Consider the following 18,762-nt stretch of genomic DNA (forward strand, 5'->3'; position numbering starts at 1 on the left):
ATTCCTCATACATTGCTTGAACATGCAGGAGGAGAGAAAAGGAAAGGTAACTTTTTGACCAAGTTCAAGACAGGAATTTGGCTCAAGAAATACCGATAAGGCTCTGATCCTGCAAAGACTGATGCACATGCTTAATTTCTATATGGATTGGATCTATACACCATTAAGTCGCAATGTGGCACTGAACTATCTTAAAAATAGGAGATTTGTTCAAAGTCAGAAGAAAGGAAATGAAAAAGCATAGATTCAGCAAGGCTTTTTGAGTGTGTCAGTAAAATAATGGATACAGGCAAAAAGTGACAAGCATTTGGACTTTTGAGAAAATCCTGCAGGAGACTTTTAAGGAAATCCTAATTGAGGGGTGAAAGGTGAATAATAACATGGACTGGACACTAACAAAGAAGTGTGTCTGTCCTGTGAAAACTCATCACCGAATAAATCATTTTGTTAGTCTTTAAAGTGCTACATTTCTGCTGCTTTGTTTTGTTGGAGTACAGACTAACACGACTACCTACTACTACTAGAGAAAGGGGTAAGCAGTGAGGTGGCAAAGTTTGCAGATGACACCAAACTGTTCAGGATACTCAAAACCAAAGCAGACTGTGAAGAACTTCAAAAAGATCTCAGCAAACTGAGTGATTGGACAGCAAAATGGCAAATGAAATGTAATGTGAGTAAGTGTAAGGTAATGCACATTGGGAAAAATAAGCCTAGTTATACATATAATATGATGGGGGCAAATTTAGCTGCAACAGATCAGGAAAGGGATCTTGGAATTATAGTGGATGTTTCTCTGAAAACATCCACGCAGTGTGCAGTGGCAGTCAGTAAAGCAAATAGGATGTTAGGAATAATTAAAAAAGGGATAGAAAATAAGACAAAGAATATCTTACTTCCCCTATATAAAACTATGGTACACCCACATCTTGAGTGCTGCATGCAGATGTGGTCTCCTCACTTCAAAAAAGATATATTGGCGTTAGAAAAGGTTCAGAAAAGGGCAACTAAAATGGTTAAGGGTTTGGAACAGGTCCCATATGAGGAGAGGCTAGAGAGACTGGGACTTCTCAGTCTAGAAAAGAGGAGACTGAGGGGCGATATGATAGAGGTATATAAAATCATGAATGGTGTGGAGAAAGTGAATACAGAAAAGTTATTTACTTGTTCCCATAATATTAAGAACTAGAGGACACCAAATGAAATCAATGGGTAGCAGGTTCAAAACTAATAAAAGTTTTTCTTCACACAGTGCACTGTCAACCTGTGGAACTCCTTACCAGAGGACGCTGTGAAGGCCGGGACTCTAACAGAGTTTAAAAAAGAGCTCGATAAATATTTGGAGGTTAGGTCCATAGATGGCTATTAGCAAGGGGTAAGGTATGGTGCCCCTAGCCTTTTGTCAAAAGCAGGAGATGGATGGCAGGAGACAAATCGCTTGATCGTTGTCTTTGGTTCACCTCCTCTGGGTCACCAGACATTGGCGACTGTCGGCAGACAGGATACTGGGCTAGGTGGACCTTTGGTCTGACCCAGTATGGCCATTCTTATGTTCTTATGTGCCTTTTTGTGGCCCAGTGGGGTTCCATCTGCGGCTCATGGACTCCTGGCTGTCCCCACCTCCACGTTCCTCTCGCTCAGTGGGGCACTGGAGCCCTCCACTTCCTTGCTTCACCCACTACCAGCTCATTCAGAGCACTGCCAAATGCCTGATTCACGCACTGTCCCTGCTCTTTCATCTCCCTTCCAGAGCTTCACAGAATTCCATTCCTGGGAGGGAGGGAGGGGCAGGCATGCAAATCAGGTGAATCACATGCTCTGAAAGTGCTGGGAGGGAAGGGGAGGTGCAAGGGAGTGCAGGGTTCTGGTGTGCAAGAGCCGTTGTGGGGCTGTGGGTGCCATCCCACTGGGCTGCAGGCTGCTGCAGCCTGCTGAGGTGAAGCAGGGCCGCTCATATAGCCCACTCATCCTTTGCAATTGCCCATCACTTATTTAGAGCATCTACACTAACAGTACTTCAACATCACAGCAACTGCACTGCTTTAAGCTCTCTAATATGCAGTGCCGCTGGGACAATTTTTAGAGGGGGGTGTTGAGCTATGTCCCCTACGCCCACCTTACTGTGCACCCATTACTGCCCAAAGCTGTGGCCACAGCTGGGGGAGGTTGCAGAGTTTGTGGGGTTAGTGGGCATGATCCCCAGAGGCAGCCGGGCTGACAGCTGGGGTCCTAGGCATGGTTTGGGGGCTGGGACCTTGGTGTAGGGTGCAAAATCCGGGGGTGCTGCAGCATCCACCACACCTACTTTCCACACCTATGTAGGCATAACCCAAGAGAGTAGTAATGTATCTTCAATTAGGCAAAAGTTAACAGTTCTGTATGCTCCAGATTCCATACTAAAGTGTTTTTTCCTGTATTAGATTTAGAGGAAAGGGTGATGTCAGGGCAAAATTTCAGTAGAAGGAATTTATGTGAGCAGATTCAGTCTGATGGCTGCCAGTATGATTTTTGAAGTGCCATGACAAATCTACAGAGCATTCATGGTAAATCTAATAGGAGTCATGGATTTGATGACTGCTCACTGAGTTTTTGATGTTAAAAAATGCTCTGTGAAATGAGGGGTCCCCAATTACCCCAGCAGCACCCTCTGTCCTGGCAACACAACCCAAACCCTGGCTCCTGGGAAAGGAAGGGGGCTAGAAAGCAATCTGCATGCACTCCCCATGGGCCCAGGCAGTGGTATCTTGTACACATTACAGGGCTGGGCACTGAGCAGGCAGCAGTACTTCTCAGAGCTTCCTATCCTGTGGTCATGCCCACTTCCTGCATATGACTAGTCACAATGCCTGGGGCAGGAAGTGAGGTTCCTCCCTGATAATCTGACCATCTGTCCCATTTTGGGTGGGATGGACCTGTATTTCGGGCACCAGGAAGGTGTCCCTATGTATTTTTAGAGACAGGTCAATTGCCCCATATTTGTGGCTGCTGCCTGGCTCCCAGCTCTCCAGCCAGTTGAGCTGGGAGTCATAGCAGAGCAGCTGCCCCCAATCCTGGCTTCCTGTGGCTCAGGGGAGCTGGATCCTGACCAGCTTGCCTGCCACCTGGGTCCCAGCTCCCCATGCCTCAGGGGAGCCTGGAGGAGCCCAGTTCCTGGCTCCCTGCAGCTTGGGGGATGTGGGAGATGCATTGGTGCAGCTGCCACCTGGTTCCCGGTTCCCCGAGCTGCGGTGAGCCAGGAGCTACACAGGCAAGGCTGGCCCAGATCTGGCTTCCTGTGGCTCATGGAGGCCATTGTGGCTGTCAGCTGGTTCCCATCTCCCCATGGCTTGTGGGAGCCAAAGCCTGACTGGCGCAGCTGCTGCCTGGATTGTGGCTCCCCAAGCCGCGGCGAGCCAGAACTGCACCATTACAGCTTCTGCCCAGTTCCCCACTCCCTGCAGCTCAGGGGGAACTGGGAGTCACACTGGTGTGACTGCTGCCTGGCTCCAGCTCCCCACGGCTCAAGGAAGCCAGAAGCCAGACCAGCATGGCTGTTGCCCTGTTCCCAGCTGGTGGAAGTCAGGAGCCTCAGCTGCCCACGGCAGCTGGGGAACACCCACCCCTTGCTGGGTGGCAGACCTCACAGGGTAGCCACCGCCTGACTTGCACGGTGACCATCCGTCCCACTTTGGCTAGGACACCTAGCATCATCCCCCCATCCTGTATTCGACCTGGGGAAGTAGTCACCCTACTCCCTGAACAAGTGAGGAGCTGCCCACTGTTGGGTGATCTACAAAAATGTGTGGGGAAGGGAAGGTCATGGATAAATGAGGAAAAAACTTCATGTTTCTTGCTGTGACAAAACTACAACCATAGTGACAATAACTGAAAGTCAATGCCTATTCGAAGGGGGAAAATGAACAGTCTAGAAACCTATATTTCTAAATCTTCTAACTGGCATTCAGCTGGTCTCCATTACTATGTTATTGTTTGAGTGGTTTATACGTTAGAAAGTAGTAATCTCATTTTTACAGCTGGGGGAGCTGAGGCACAAAAAGTAAAGTGCAAGTTTTTATTGTATTTAGGCACTTGTCTACATCTTCAGGTGCCTAAATTCCTTTCGAAGTGCATTGCCTAAGATCACACATGACATCTGTGAGGTGCAAGGAATTGAACCTATGTCTCTAAAGTAGCAGTGTGGAGAGAAGCCCTCCCCGTCCAGAGCATCCACATGGCAGCAATATTATACTTCGTGGCTGAGAGGCAGATCACTGGTGGTGAAAGTGCTGAGTTTTGTTGACAAACTATTGACAAAACACATTTTGTGTATGGCCATTCCACCAATTTTGTTGATTAAACAGGTGTTTTGTCAGCAAAACTCACTAGTATAACTGTAGTGTAGCCTCTGTGAAACTGCAAGATAAGAAACTTGTCTGCTATATACAATAAATCCTTGATTTAATGGACCCTGAGATAACGAACTTCAGAACTAATGGACGCTGTCTGACCGCCCCCGTGTCCCGCTAAAATAAATGCCGGAGGCTCACTACAGCTGCCACTAGGGCTGGAGGAGCTGCCGGAGTGGCTGGGGCTGCCAGGGCTGCTGGGGCCACCCAGGCCAGAGAAGCTGGGAGCAGGGGCTTGACAGGTCACAGGAGCTCACTGGCCCCAGTCCAATGTGTGTGGAGCATGTTGGAACCCAGCCACCTCTGTCTGCAGTGGCGCTGAACAGCAACCATGGTGTCAGATGCTGCTGGCAGGCTGGGGGCGGCCACACTTTACTTTTGCATGGGCGGCTTGAGGCCAGGGGCTGGAGGAGCCGCAGCGCTGAGAGCTGCAGGAGGTGAAAGGAGCCAGGCCAGAATTCAGCCCCTCTCCTGGTAATCAGGAGAAGGAGATGGAGGTGTGAAGGGAAGAATGGGGCAGAAGGGGTGAAGAGGACAGGAGTGAGTGGTGAGCTGGGAAGGTCAGTGCATCATCATGCAGTATAACCATTTGGATATTACAGACTTTCTGCATTAACCAACACTCCTCTCCCCCCCGCCCCCTGGCCCCGTTAGTCAGTTAAATCAAGGGTTTACTGTATTTTAGAGAGTTTGTCTGTTTGTTCAAGAACTCCTCCTAAGTGGTAAGAGCTAGGACCACCACATTTGGTATACAGCTTCATCTGATCATAAGTCAAAGGAAAGTAAGCAATTGGTTGTGCCGGGAAATTGGGATGTGCCTGGAATGGGTTTTGTTGCTCCTAAAAGAAACAATCACCAAATGAAGGACAGTCCTCAAAACTTACAGAACTAAGTAAAGGTCAAAAGAAACTGAACTGAGATGAGTCAGAAAAATAAGAGAACTGGGAATAAGATTGCTTCTCAATAAACCTTACAGAAAAGAGAGAAAACAGAGAAATTTGGCACTACAAGGCACTGTTTGATAAGATAAAGGGTATGACTGTGCCAATGGAACTATGGAGTGGTGGACAGGACTAGTTTGCACACCTAAAGGATGTTGTGCAATTGTTTTCTGAAATTAGAAAATTTGTTAAGTGAATTATTCCAAATGGAACCACTAGGATTCACCTAGAGTATCAATGCACTAAAGCTTCTGTACACTGGAGACGTAGGTCTGATAGAAACACATCAATAATAGTCATGATGGCCAGGCTGCATGGTTTGGTCTATTTCTGTGACAACTATTTGACCTGTACTGTAGCTGTCCTGAGAGGTATTTTGAGATGACTTTTATTTTTGGTCATTGCACTTGATTTTGCATCCTGTTCATGGTTCAAAAATTCTTGAATTCCAACTCAAAAGCGAACTATGTTTTTCAGAGAGAAAAATAGTTCACAGACTAGGTCATTTTCATTAAAAAGTGTTTAACTAGAGCTAGTCAAACATTTTCTTGTAAAAGGTATTTACAGGTTTTTTTTTGCTGCCATGGAAAATGGCAAATCGCAACTTTAAATCATGATATTACTGTGATCTTAACCTTCTGAGAAAGTTTTCAATTCTGTTGAGAAGAGGAAGTAGACTTCATTATCACTTTCAGCCAGTAGTTTGGACTTCACATTCATCTGTCTTCAAAAGTTGCATTAGACCTGGAGTTTCACTTGGTTACAGATGCGCTGCATGTATTACAAATGGCTGTTTTTGCAAGTATTTTATTTTGCTTTGTAGATCCCATGGCTAAAAGGGACCGCTGTGTGTAACACAAGCCATAGAACTTCATAAAATAATTCATACAGTACACATGCTGTTAGAAAAGCATTCAATCTTGATTTAAAAATTGCCCTATGAAGAATCCACTGTGACCTCTGTGCTTAATTACGCTTACCATTAAAAACCTGATGTCTTCTTTCCACTTAGCATTTGTCGAGATTGAACTTCCAGCCATTAACCTCTCCTATAATTTTGTCTGCTAGATTGAAGAGTCAATTACTCTATTTCTGTCCTATAGTAGATATGCCTTTAAGCTACAATCAAGTCAAGCCTTAACTGTCTTGTTATTATGGTAAATAGATTGAGCTCTCTGAGTCTACTGCTGAAGAATATTATGCCAAATACCTTATGAAAATCAAAGTATATTACATCAACACTGTCTCCTTTGCCAAACAAACTTGTAATCTCAAAAAAACAAAACAAAACAAAAAAAAACCAAACAAGTTTGGCAGGATCTGTTTTCCATAAACTGTCATTAATTACATTCCTTTAATTTTTATTAATTTCATCTCATATCAGTGACTCCATTATGTATGGGATTAAAGTCAGATTGATGGACCTATAATTACTCAGGTAGTTATGTTAAACTCTTTCATATCCAGCAGCACTAGGACTGGGTGGTTGCTGGATATTCAAATATTCTGGATAATAGAGAGGTATACCTAGCAATGTATGACACTAAAGAAAAACAAAATTAGGTATTAAGAAGCAAATAAAATTATGCAGAGTACTAACAGAGAGGAAGCCGTGCTAGTCTATACACTATCAAAACAAAAAGCAGTCAAGTAGCACTTTAAAGACTAGCAAAATAGTTTATTAGGTGAGCTGTCGTGGGACAGACCCACTTCTTCAGACCATAGCCAGACCAGAACAGACTCAATATTTAAGGCACAGAGAACCAAAAACAGTAAGCAAGGAGGACAAATCAGAAAAAGATAATCAAGGTGAGCAAATCAGAGAGTGGAGGAGTGGCGGGGGGGGAAGGTCAAGAATTAGATTGAGCCAAGTATGCAGACAAGCCCCTATAGTGACTCAGAAAGTTCCCATCACGATTTAAACCATGTGTTAATGTGCCAAATTTGAATATAAAAGCCAGCTCGGCTGTTTCCCTTTCCAGAACGGTGCAATAATTCTTCTTCAGTAACACACATACCTTTAGGTCATTGACAGAATGCCCCATTCCACTAAAATGTTAACTAACTGGTTTGTGGCTCTGGAGTGTTTTGATGTATGTTTTGTGCCCATTGACCCTTTGTCTAAGGGAGTTAGAAGTCTGTCCAATATACAAAGCATCTGGGCATTGTTGGCACATGATGGCATATGTGATGTCAGTAGAGGAGCATGAGAAAGTGCCCGTGATTCTGTGAGTAACCTGGTTAGGTCCAGTGGTGGTATTTCCAGAGAAGATATGTGGACAAAGCTGGCAGCGGGCTTTGTTGCAGGGAAAGGTTCCAGGACTGGTATTCCTGGGGTATAGACTGTGGCTGTTAGTGAGGATCCTCATGAGGTTGGGAGGTTGTCTGTAGGAGAGAACAGGCATGTCACCCAGGGCCTTCTGGAGTGTGGCATCCTGATTAAGGATAGGTTGTAGGTCTTTAATAATTTGTTGCAGTGGTCTGAGTTGGGGGCTGTAGGTGATGACCAGTGGTGTTCTGTTCCTGGTTTTTTTGGGCCGATCTTGGAGTAGCTGGTCTCTGGGTATTCATCTGGCCCTGTCGATTTGTTTTTTTACTTCTCCTGGTGGGTAATTCAGGTTTATGAATATTTGGTAAAGTTCTTGTAGTTTTTGGTCTCTGTCAGTTGGATCAGAGCAAATGCGATTGTACCTAAGAGCTTGACTGTAAACAATGAATCTAGTCACGTGTGCAGGATGGAAACTAGAAGGGTGTAGATAAGTATAGCGATCAGTAGGTTTTCGGTACAGTGTGGTACTGATCAGGCCATCCTTGATTAGTACTGTAGTGTCCAGGAAGTGTATCTCTTGCATGTTGTAATCGAGGCATAAGTTGATGGTGGGGTGTAGATTGTTAAAGTCTCTGTGGAATTCTTCTAGAGCCTCTGTACCATGGGTCCAAATCATAAAGATGCCACCATCAATGTATCTTAAGTAGAGGAGTGGTAATGGGGACGAGAGCTGAGGAATCGTTGTTCCAGGTCAGCCATAAATATATGAGCATATTGTGGGGCCATGCGGGTGCCCATAGCAGCTCCACTAATCTGGAGGTATAAATTGTCCCCAAAACGGAAATGATTGTGTGTGAGAACAAAGTTACAGAGGTCAGACACCAGATTGGCTGTGGTGGCATCAGGGATGGTATTCCTGATTGTCTGTAAACTGTCTTTATGTGGAATATTAGTGTACAGAGCCTCTACATCCATTGTGGCAAGGATGGCGTTATCAGGAACTTTTCCAATGTTTTGTAATTTCCTCAGGAAGTCAGTGGTATCTCGGAGATAGCTGGGAGCATTGGTGGCATAGGGTTTGAGGAGGGAGTCCACGTAACTGGATAGTTCGGTGGTAAGGGTGCCAATACCTGAAATGATAGAGCATCCAGGGTTTCCAGATTTGTGGATTTTGGGAAGTAAATAGAATAATCCAGGCTGCGGCTCAGATGGTGTGTCTGAGTGAATGAGGTCCCGAGTAGCAGCAGGGAGTTCCTTCAGTGGTAGTTGTAATTTCCTTTATGGAATGGGGTATTCTGTCAATGACCTAAAGGTATGTGTGTTACTGAAGAAGAATTATCACACCGTTCTGGAAAGGGAAACAGCCGAGCTGGCTTTTGTATTCAAATTCGGCACGTTAACACATGGTTTAAATCATGATGGGAACTTTCTGAGTCACTATAGGGGCTTGTCTGCATACTTGGCTCAATCTAATTCTTGACCTTGCCCCCCCACTCCTCCACTCTCTGATTTGCTCACCTTGATTATCTTTTTCTGATTTGTCCTCCTTGCTTACTGTTTTTGGTTCTCTGTGCCTTAAATATTGAGTCTGTTCTGGTCTGGCTATGGTCTGAAGAAGTGGGTCTGTCCCACGACAGCTCACCTAATAAACTATTTTGCTAGTCTTTAAAGAGCTACTTGACTGTTTTTTATGCAGAGTACGTTATTCACCAACAGCAGGAGTACTGTACACTGTAAACTTAGACTCTATTTGCGGTATTTATTTGTATTTACCATCACTACCGTGTACTTACGGAAAAAGTAACTAAAATTTACTTATGGTTAAAATTTTGATTATTTGAGAATTCTGGGTAATAGAATGCTGGATATGAAAGTTTCCTGTATCGGTAGACAGCTAATGTTCTTCTAGTCTTCTTCCCCAATGTTCCAAGTTTTATTGAAAATCAACCGTAATGTTCTAGCAAGTTCCTCCACTAGCTCATTTAAAAACAGTTTGCACACAAGTTATTTATGGAACTGCTAACTTTAAAATATCTTGCTTCAAACCTGCAATTCAATGAAGTAGCAAATTGATCCCATTTTTATGGGAAATATTTTGACTCAGAAGTCATCATCATCATCATCATTAACTGTGGGCTCAGTGCCTGTTGGTGTCTGATGTCTCTCTTGCTATTTCCTTCCTTCCTTTCCCTGTCCAGTGCAGAGTGGCTTAGTTTTTGTAGACTAGCTCCACACCAATCCACTATATCATCTATCCATTCTCTGTGAGGTCTGCCCCTCCTAATTTGAACCGTCCATTATGCCAAATACCAGGGTATTGATTTTTCATTTGTCGTTTATTCTGCAAATATGCCAACATAGTTGTAGCTTCTGTTTTATAGCCTTCTGCAGCAGGTTCTCTTTCGGCTGTATATTTCTATATAATTCCTCATTAGTGACCTTCTGCATCCATCCTATTCGCAGAATCTTTCTATAACAACTCCTTTCAAACGCCAATATTCTTTTTGAATCTTTTTTATCACCCATGTCTCACATCTGTACAACATGCTGCTGAATACACACATTTTCAAGACACTCAGCTTCTTTCTTAAGCTAATTGCTTTGCTTTTCCAGATCTTATCCATCGCCTTCAAACTTGCTCATGCTTTCGCTATTCTAGTCGTTATTTCCTTCTTACAGTCTGATCATATGTGAATTTCTCTCCATTTTCTAGTTCAATACTGTTGACACTGATCTTTCTTCCCATTTCCTCATCTCTAAATACCATTGGTTTTTATTTTAGCAATGTTGCTTTTAATCACTAAAACAACACAACACTGACATGTCCTTTATACCATGCTGGCAGTGTAAAGGAGCCTTAAGACATTTATACCTGTTATATATTCCTTGGTGAAGTCACAAAGGCAATGAGAACAAGTCACTCAGCAGGTAGTCTGCTACATTCTGCTCCGTCTCATGGGACAGAGCCTGACCCGCACATACCTTCTCAGAAACACACGAAAGTCCTGCCCCTCCATGCTGAGTGTGTTGTAATAGTAAGCGAGAGGGACAGAGTGTCTCTGTGTGTCTCTCTCAGTGCATATACCCCCTGGTGCTTTTAGATCTCTGAGCACTGCTCTGGGCACCCAACCAAACTGTGTATGCAGCTGGGAAGGAGCATGTGATTGCTCTTGTTGCTCCACTTTGCTTCCCTGTGAGAAGTAATTTTTCTGAGGGAAAGCAAATAAATCAGTTGGATGTGAATTCTGTGCATACACACAATTCCCTCAGGAGTAATAATGCTTACTTCACTTAAAAATCAATATTGCATAGCAATGTTTGTTTGTTTGTTTTTTATTTCCTAGAGCCAGGAAGATGTGTATGTAGCAAGCTTTCCAGATAATATAGCTGTTTAAAAAAAAAAAAAAAAAAAAAAAAGGAATCCACTGGGGCCAGGCAGAGTCTCTGATATTTGTTGCAGCATTTAATCATGTCTTCTTTTAAAAAAAAAAAAACCAAAAACCCCAATAAATATACTGTATGCATGGATGGTATTTCAGAATTTGCCTGGATTCTTCCTTGAACACTTCAGTTAAATATTTGTAAATAACCTACCTATCAATTAAAAAATCATTTCCTTTTGTGACCAGAAAGTGTACTTTTGCATTACGCTTAACAGGATCATTCAGAAACTCATAAATCCGGTGTTATCTGCTTGGTTTATTTTAATTATGAATTTCTGGATTCAGGGGTGGTAAACCAAAAATTTTTGATGATCCAAAAAAATCTGTAAAATCACCAAGGAAAAATATTGCTACAATGTAAAGCATCCCCTTTTTGCTGTACTTCCTCAGTAAAGAAGGGAGGATGCAGAAAAATTAACTAAGCTTACACTCTGCATTTTTTTTCAAAAAATCAGGCAATTTTCCTTATATACAGATGGCTTCCTTGTGTCAGAACAGGATCCTGAATTGAATAGGAATTGCAAAAACTCTTCCCTGAATCAATGTTTGTTTTAATACACTTAAAAGTGCTAATATGATTGATTTTATAGTTTAACAGTGCTGGATGGTAGTTAAAAGTGAGATGCAGAAAAGCTGTATTCTCCTCAGAATGTCTATCAAATTTTAAAAAAGCCATATACAATCTGACCTTACAAGGCATTACAGAAGGGGAAGTTGTAGATTGAGCTCTGCAACATATTGGGCCTTTCAGATACAGTATTACACTGCACCTTCCAGGTTTTCATTTTCACAGAAAGATGCATATTTTTCCCAATGAGAGTTTCTATAAATGAGTTCAGGGAACAAGCTTTAGTCCTCTAGTTACGTATTATGAAGGAACTCCTAAACTCTGTCAACATCATCCCAATGTTAACATTTATTTGAAGATGATGAAAGATGAATAATTTGTGGAGCAAATATTTTCTCCAATTCTGTGCCCATACTCTCAAATAGACAGGCAAAATAAATGCCCTCTTTTTGTACACAGTAACCTGATTCCATGATGGTAACTCCAGCTGCCTGATTTTTTTTGTACTCAGCTGTTCTGTTACTGCCAAATGAAATTGCTCATCCTGGGTCAATAGCATTCATAAATGTTGGTCAGCCCTGTGAATCTACCTAACACAATAGGGGGCCAGTTAGCTACTTGTGAAATCTTTACATTAGAGTCAAGAACAGATGGAGAGAGGTCTTAAGGGAAGCTCACAAAAAAGTTCCAGTCCAGGTAATCATATGCATAGTGCCATTGACTCTAAAGGAACAATTCATGCAGATTAGTCCAGGCTGACTGTGCATTTTTAACTGGGTTTGGGTTCAGCACTATCCTTCAGCAAACTGTACATGAGGATTTGTCCCAGTGTAGTAATGGAATTTCTCTATGTACTCAGTACTTGAGCTGAACTGAGACCCTGTCCCCGTTCATTTTGTCCTGATACCCAAAGACCTTGCCTATCTGTCTCAGCCCTATTGAACAGGAGAGTCATCACACAGGGGAGCACTGAGACTAGGAGTTCCTGGCTGCTTACCTTAATTTCTCCATGGGCAGCTCTAGGCTGGGACAAGGGTGCTCCTATTCCAGGGTATGTTTATCTCACTGGTTACCCTTTGAACTCGGAGTTCATGCAATGCATTTAAATGTGTATATGTAACTTATGAACACCAAATGTGTTGCTTTGGGGATTAAAGAGCATGACACAGCACAATCACTGTGAGAAAATGGCTTGGATAAGTTTATTGAAGGTTCTGAAGTGCAATAAACTTGACAGTTACAACAGAATTAGAACTCCAGTGCTGTTTTCCTGGACCTGGATGTTCTGCTGGTGTGGCACTGAAGCAGGCCACGTTAGAACTCTGGAACCCATCCTCCAGCTTGCTCTGGCACTTAATGCTCACTCAACAAGGTTTAGGAAAGGGGTCTGCCTCTTCCGCTCTCTCCCTAGACCAGCACATACAACCCTGTTGCAAGAGTGGGCAACTCTCCTCATCAGTTTCACTCCCATGCCTCTCCATGTCTGGCTGCTATGACTCCAGGCTCCTCCTCTGGCTGATCATGTTGTATTCTTTTCTTCTCTGGCAGGTCCAGCTTACATAGACGATGAGCCTTGGGCACTTGCTGCTACATTTGCCTGCCTGTTCTTTTAATCTGTCTAACTTGTGTGGTTGATCTCTTCCCATTGCCTCTGTAGGCATGGCAGTCCCAAGATCCTGACTTTCTCTCAGCCCTTCTCTTTCCTCCAGATTTTGGGAAATGCGTAAACAATCAAAAATATATCTAAAACCAGTAAGTCTCAGGAAGGGGCCAGTAACCTCCTTATAAAAACCACTTAACAAATAACCTCTCTATCTCCTACTGTACTACTAGTTCCTTCCCCAGCCATGGTGATTACAGATGATCCTTGTTCAGAAAGAAGTGTTGTAACTGCAAAGAAGAGGTATAATTATGTAAAGTGTTTCATTCCCATCCTTGAAGTGAGCAACAAAAATAGTGCTGTCAGATTAGCACACCCATTTTTGCACATAGGCTTTGTCACTCTGACTACTTTTCCTGTATTGGCCACTTTTTGGACATGTAAGGTGCTAAAACATTCTTGGGACTGTTCTGGTTCCCTTTGATGACAGTGGAAAAAAAACAGCCTGACGATGATTATGTATTAATTTAAGGGGAGGGAAGTCCTGCTAAATGGGGACCTGATTTCAGTAGGGAAGTTCTACTTTTCCATCACAATCATCATCACTAATTTTCTGGGATACCAGAATCTTAGAAAAGAGAAATTCCCCACTGGTGGGAGATGCACAGAACAGAAGCATTGGGCAATGGGGACATGGACAATAGAGCACAGTGATGATACTGAGTTGTGTTTTGTATTTCACAATCTTTTGTATTTCCTTTTTAGTTATTTGAATCTGGGGATTTTAAATCTTTGGACTATGATTGTAAGACCAAAGATAAATATAACCAGGTAAGACAAGGTGATTTATTTTCTTTAAATTTTGAAAGTTAAGGATATGTACCAGCAGAGATCAAGGTGGCACAGTGGGTTTGAGAATTAGAGTGTTCATCTCTGGAGACCTGGTTTCCAGTCTGATTATGGTCAGAGCTATCGTACTTGATGACCTAATTTACCTCTTCTTGGAATGGTTGGTATAGGATGCACAACTGAGAGGCTACTTGGGACTTGAACAAACCATAAGAGTTGGTTTGAAAAATAAATCATGACCAGAATAAAATTAAGTTTTAACATCTGTGGGAGAAGAACTTTAACAAAACAAACCCGTCATACTAAGCTTCGGAAATAAGGAATTCAAAAAATGATGAAGCATGTTCCTCAGAATCTAGAGTCAAAGTAAAATTGGTATAGTCCACCTGGAGGTTATTTAGGTACCTTATAAGCGTGGGTGGTAGTCAGAGGGGGGTGCTCTCTCAGGTAGGCCAGAGCTCTAGAGCCCTGCTGGCAAGCGACCAGGGAGCATGCGAACAGGGTGGTTGCTAACAGGAGGGAGTTTTGAGAGGGTAGTTTAGAGGGGAAGCTTAGAGGGAGCTAGTTACTACTTCAGGTGTAAGAGGCAGCAGCATCCCCAACTGCTGGCTGGAGCTGAGGGACCCGCTGCAGCATGAGGAGCGGGGCGGTGAGATCGAGGGATTTCAGTGGTGGGCAGGTGGTTTGGGGGCGTCTGGTATGGCTGTGAGGATGGCAGCACCCACGGAGGCTGCTTGCGGCGTGCTGGCCCAGATTGCATGGCTTCCAGGCCCACTCCTGCACTCCCTGCATGCACGCGCCGCACCAGATCTGTGGGGCTCCAGGGACAGCTGTAGCCAGATGAAGAGTTCGTGGCTTTGGCTGGGACCCAGGGTGTGGCTGGGCTGTGAGATCAGCGCCTTCCTCGAGGATATGGGGCTGCCGCAGCGTGTGGCCAGGTGCAGAGAGGCCAGGGGAAGGGGGACCTGGGGGCAACAAGAACTGATATGGGGCAGTGTGGTGCAGTCAGGAGACATGGGAGTGGATGGGGGGAAAGGGTACAGGGAGGGAGGATCTGAGGGGTGATGGTAGCCGATGAGAGACAGAGGGGTGGGGAGGAGGGTCCTGGAGAGGCAAGGTGGTCATCCCGGGGAGCTTTGGGGACATGTGGCGCCAGAGAGGTGCAAGAGGTAGTGGGACCGTACCCATGTTCTCCATGCCCCACTGCCTTGTGGGTTATCCTGGAAAGGAGCAAGGCTAAGGGAGTAAACCCTGACAGAATATCAGGAGGGGAGTCCTAAGGCAGTTCTGTGCCAACTTCTGGCATTGACCCGGCAACTCCTGCAGCTGAGCTGGTGCCAGACGTAGAGGTTATCCTCTCGTTTGGACTATATCAGTAAAGCCCAAAGGGAAACACTGGTGTCTGGGCAGCCCAGGGTCCCAATAATCACCCAAGCTTGCGCCTGGAGAGGTACTCCAGCATTGCTAACAGCGTTGAACCAACATGGGAGGTAACAGATACCGGTTATAAGCTCTTGCTCGATTGGTGTAGAGAACGAGCGCCAGGGGTTGCCGCCGACGGTGGGAGAGATCATCGCATCTCACTGGACAGTCACCCCCCACCTCAAGTTGGGCAGCCCCCAGCCAATAGGGTACTGTCCCGCCACAGGTTGCCTGCCTCACTGGGTGTGTGAGGCTTAAGGTTCCCAAGCCTGACAAGTGACCTGAAAGCTGAGCACCAGGCAAACCAATAAGAAAATCAACAAGAAAAGGAAACCATCAAAGCTTTAAGCTTGCTTGCTGGAATGTGCAGACCATGCTGACAGGTCTGACTGAAGATCTTCAGGACACCAGCGACACCTGAAAGACCGCTGTCATCAATGAGGAACTGAAGAGGCTCCAAGTTGACATTGCTTCTCTGCAAGAGACACGTCTCGCAGATTCGGGATCTCTAAAGGAAAAGGACTACACCTTTTTGTGGCAGGGTAAAGCCCAAGAAGAACCCAGGGAGCATGGTGTTGGCTTTGCCATCACAAACACCCTTCTACAAATGGTGGAATTAGTCATGGGTGGATCAGAAAGACTCCTTCAGGTCATACTTCAAACTCGCGCCGGTCCTGTCCACCTGATCAGTGCTTATGCCCCAACCCTGTACGCCGCACCAGAAGTAAATACAGGTTTTACGACGTGCTTAGTGCTGCCATAGCACAAATACCTGCTCGCGAACAACTGTACATTCTGGGTGACTTCAATGCGAGAGTTGGAGCCGATCGTGACTCATGGGCTTCCTGCTTAGGCCACTTCGCTGTGGGAAAAATGAGTGAAAATGGTCAGCGTCTTCTCAAACTTTGCACGTACCACAACCTGTGCATCACAAACACATTTTTCCAAACCAAGCCACAGCACAGAGTGGCCGTGTCTACACGTGCCCCCAACTTCGAAATGGCCATGCAAATGGCCATTTCGAAGTTTACTAATGAAGCGCTGAAATGCATATTCAGCGCTTCATTAGCATGCGGGCGGCAGCGGCGCTTCAAAATTGATGCGCCTTGCCGCTGCGCGGCGCGTCCAGACGGGGCTCCTTTTCGAAGGACACCACCTTCTTCGAAGTCCCCTTATTCTCATGAGCTCATGGGAATAAGGGGACTTTGAAGTAGGCGGGGCCCTTTCGAAAAGGAGCCCCGTCTGGACGCGCCGCGCGGCGGCAAGGCGCGTCAATTTCAAAGCGCCGCTGCCGCCCACATGCTAATGAAGCGCTGAATATGCATTTCAGCGCTTCATTAGTAAACTTCGAAATGGCCATTTGCATGGCCATTTCGAAGTTTGGGGCACGTGTAGACGTAGCCAGTGTCATGGAGACACCCACGCTCAAAACACTGGCATCAACTAGACGTGGTCATCGCTAGACGTGATAACCTCAAAAATGTCCTTCTGACACGCAGCTATCATAGTGCTGTCTGCGATACAGATCACTCGTTAGTTTGCTCCAAACTCAAGGTGATTACCAAGAAGCTGCCCCGCATCGATGCCAGAAAGACGGCTAACTCAGAGCTGAAAAGTTCAGAGTGACCCTCGAGGAGAATCTGCGCAGCAACCCTGGGGGTGCCGATGTGACATCCAGATGGAAGCGTCTGAGGGATACAGTGTACAACACGGCCTTGTCAGTGCTTGGAAGAAGAGCTAGAAACACAAATGACTGGTTCAAAGCTAACTCCAATGAGATGATTCCAGCCATCAAAAAAAAGCGCGCTGTGCTCCTGGAGTACAAACTTTCTCCGAGCCAGAATACCCTGCAAGCGCTCAGAGCAGCCAGAAAAACAGTACAGCAGATGGCCAGGCGCTGTGCCAACAACTACTGGCTCGAGCTATGCAGCAGCATCCAGACCAGTGCTGACTTCGATAACCTCAGGGGAATGTACGAGAGCATCAAGAAGGCATTAGGACCCACCCAGAACAAGATGGCACCTCTGAAATCCAAATCTGGTGAAGTCATCACTGACAAAGCCAAACAGATGGAGCGCTGGGTTGAGCACTACTCCGAGCTGTACTCACACAAGAACATTGTGGTCGACTCAGCCCTCGATGCTGTCGAACTCCTACCAGTAATGGACAAACTGGACCAGGAACCACCTGTGGATGAACTGAAGAAAGCCATCAACAACATTGCAGTAGGAAAGGCCCCGGGCCAGGATGGTATACCACCAGAGGTAATCAAGTGTGCCACAAACACTCTCCTGGAACCCCTACATGAGCTACTGTGACTGTGCTGGAGAGGGGGAGAGGTTCCACAGGATATGCGCGACGCTAACATTGTAACATTGTATACGAACAAAGGAGACAGAAGCGACTGCAACAACTACCGTGGAATCTCCCTTCTAAGCGTCACTGGTAAACTGTTCACTCGCGTCATCCTTGGCAGACTCCAGAAGATTGCTGAGGGGGTGTACCCTGAATCGCAGTGCGGATTCCGTGCAGAGAGGTCTACCATTGACATGGTCTTTTCTCTAAGGCAGCTGCAGGAGAAGTGCAGGGAGCAGAGGAAGCCACTCTACATAGCCTTCATCGACCTGACCAAGGCCTTTGACTTGGTCAGCAGGGACGGTCTGTTCAAACTGCTCCACAAGATAGGATGTCCACCACGGTTACTTAAGATGATCCAGTCTTTCCACAAAGACATGAGGAACTGTCCAATATGATGGCACATTATTGGATGCTTTCAGCATCAAGAGCGTCGTCAAACAAGGATGCGTCCTTGCTCTGACACTGTTCAGGATCTTCTTCGCACTCCTCCTTAAACATGCCTTTGGATCTTCAACAGAGGGCATCTTTTTGCACACAAGATCTGACGGGAAACTGTTTAATCTTGCAAGGCTGAAAGCTAAATCTAAGGTGCGGGAAGTCCTCATCAGAGACACGCTGTTCGCAGATGATGCTGCTGTCGTGTCACACACAGAAGACCAGCTTCAGAAGCTGCTGGATCGGTTCTCTAAAGCATGCAAGGACTTTGGGCTCTCCATCAGCCTAAAGAAGACAAATGTACTTGCTCAGGACGTTGCTGTTTCTCCATTAATCAGCATTGACAACTATACGTTAGAGGTCGTCCACGAGTTCGTTTACCTCCGGGTCCACCATACTGGCACTCTGTCCTTGGAGACTGAGCTAAATAGGAGGATCGGTAAAGCAGCCACAACTCTGTCCAGACTCATTGAGAGAGTGTGGAATAACAACAAG

The 18,762-nt window shown here is 45.2% G+C and overlaps 1 pseudogene; it reads left to right on the forward strand.

The window, feature by feature from the left end:
* The window catches only part of LOC142015792 (lysosomal acid lipase/cholesteryl ester hydrolase-like), a 33,539-nt pseudogene that overhangs the window by 12,808 nt on the left and 1,969 nt on the right, over window positions 1–18,762 (forward strand).

The sequence above is a fragment of the Carettochelys insculpta genome, chromosome 7, assembly GCF_033958435.1.
Source record: "Carettochelys insculpta isolate YL-2023 chromosome 7, ASM3395843v1, whole genome shotgun sequence".
Taxonomy (NCBI): domain Eukaryota; kingdom Metazoa; phylum Chordata; order Testudines; family Carettochelyidae; genus Carettochelys; species Carettochelys insculpta.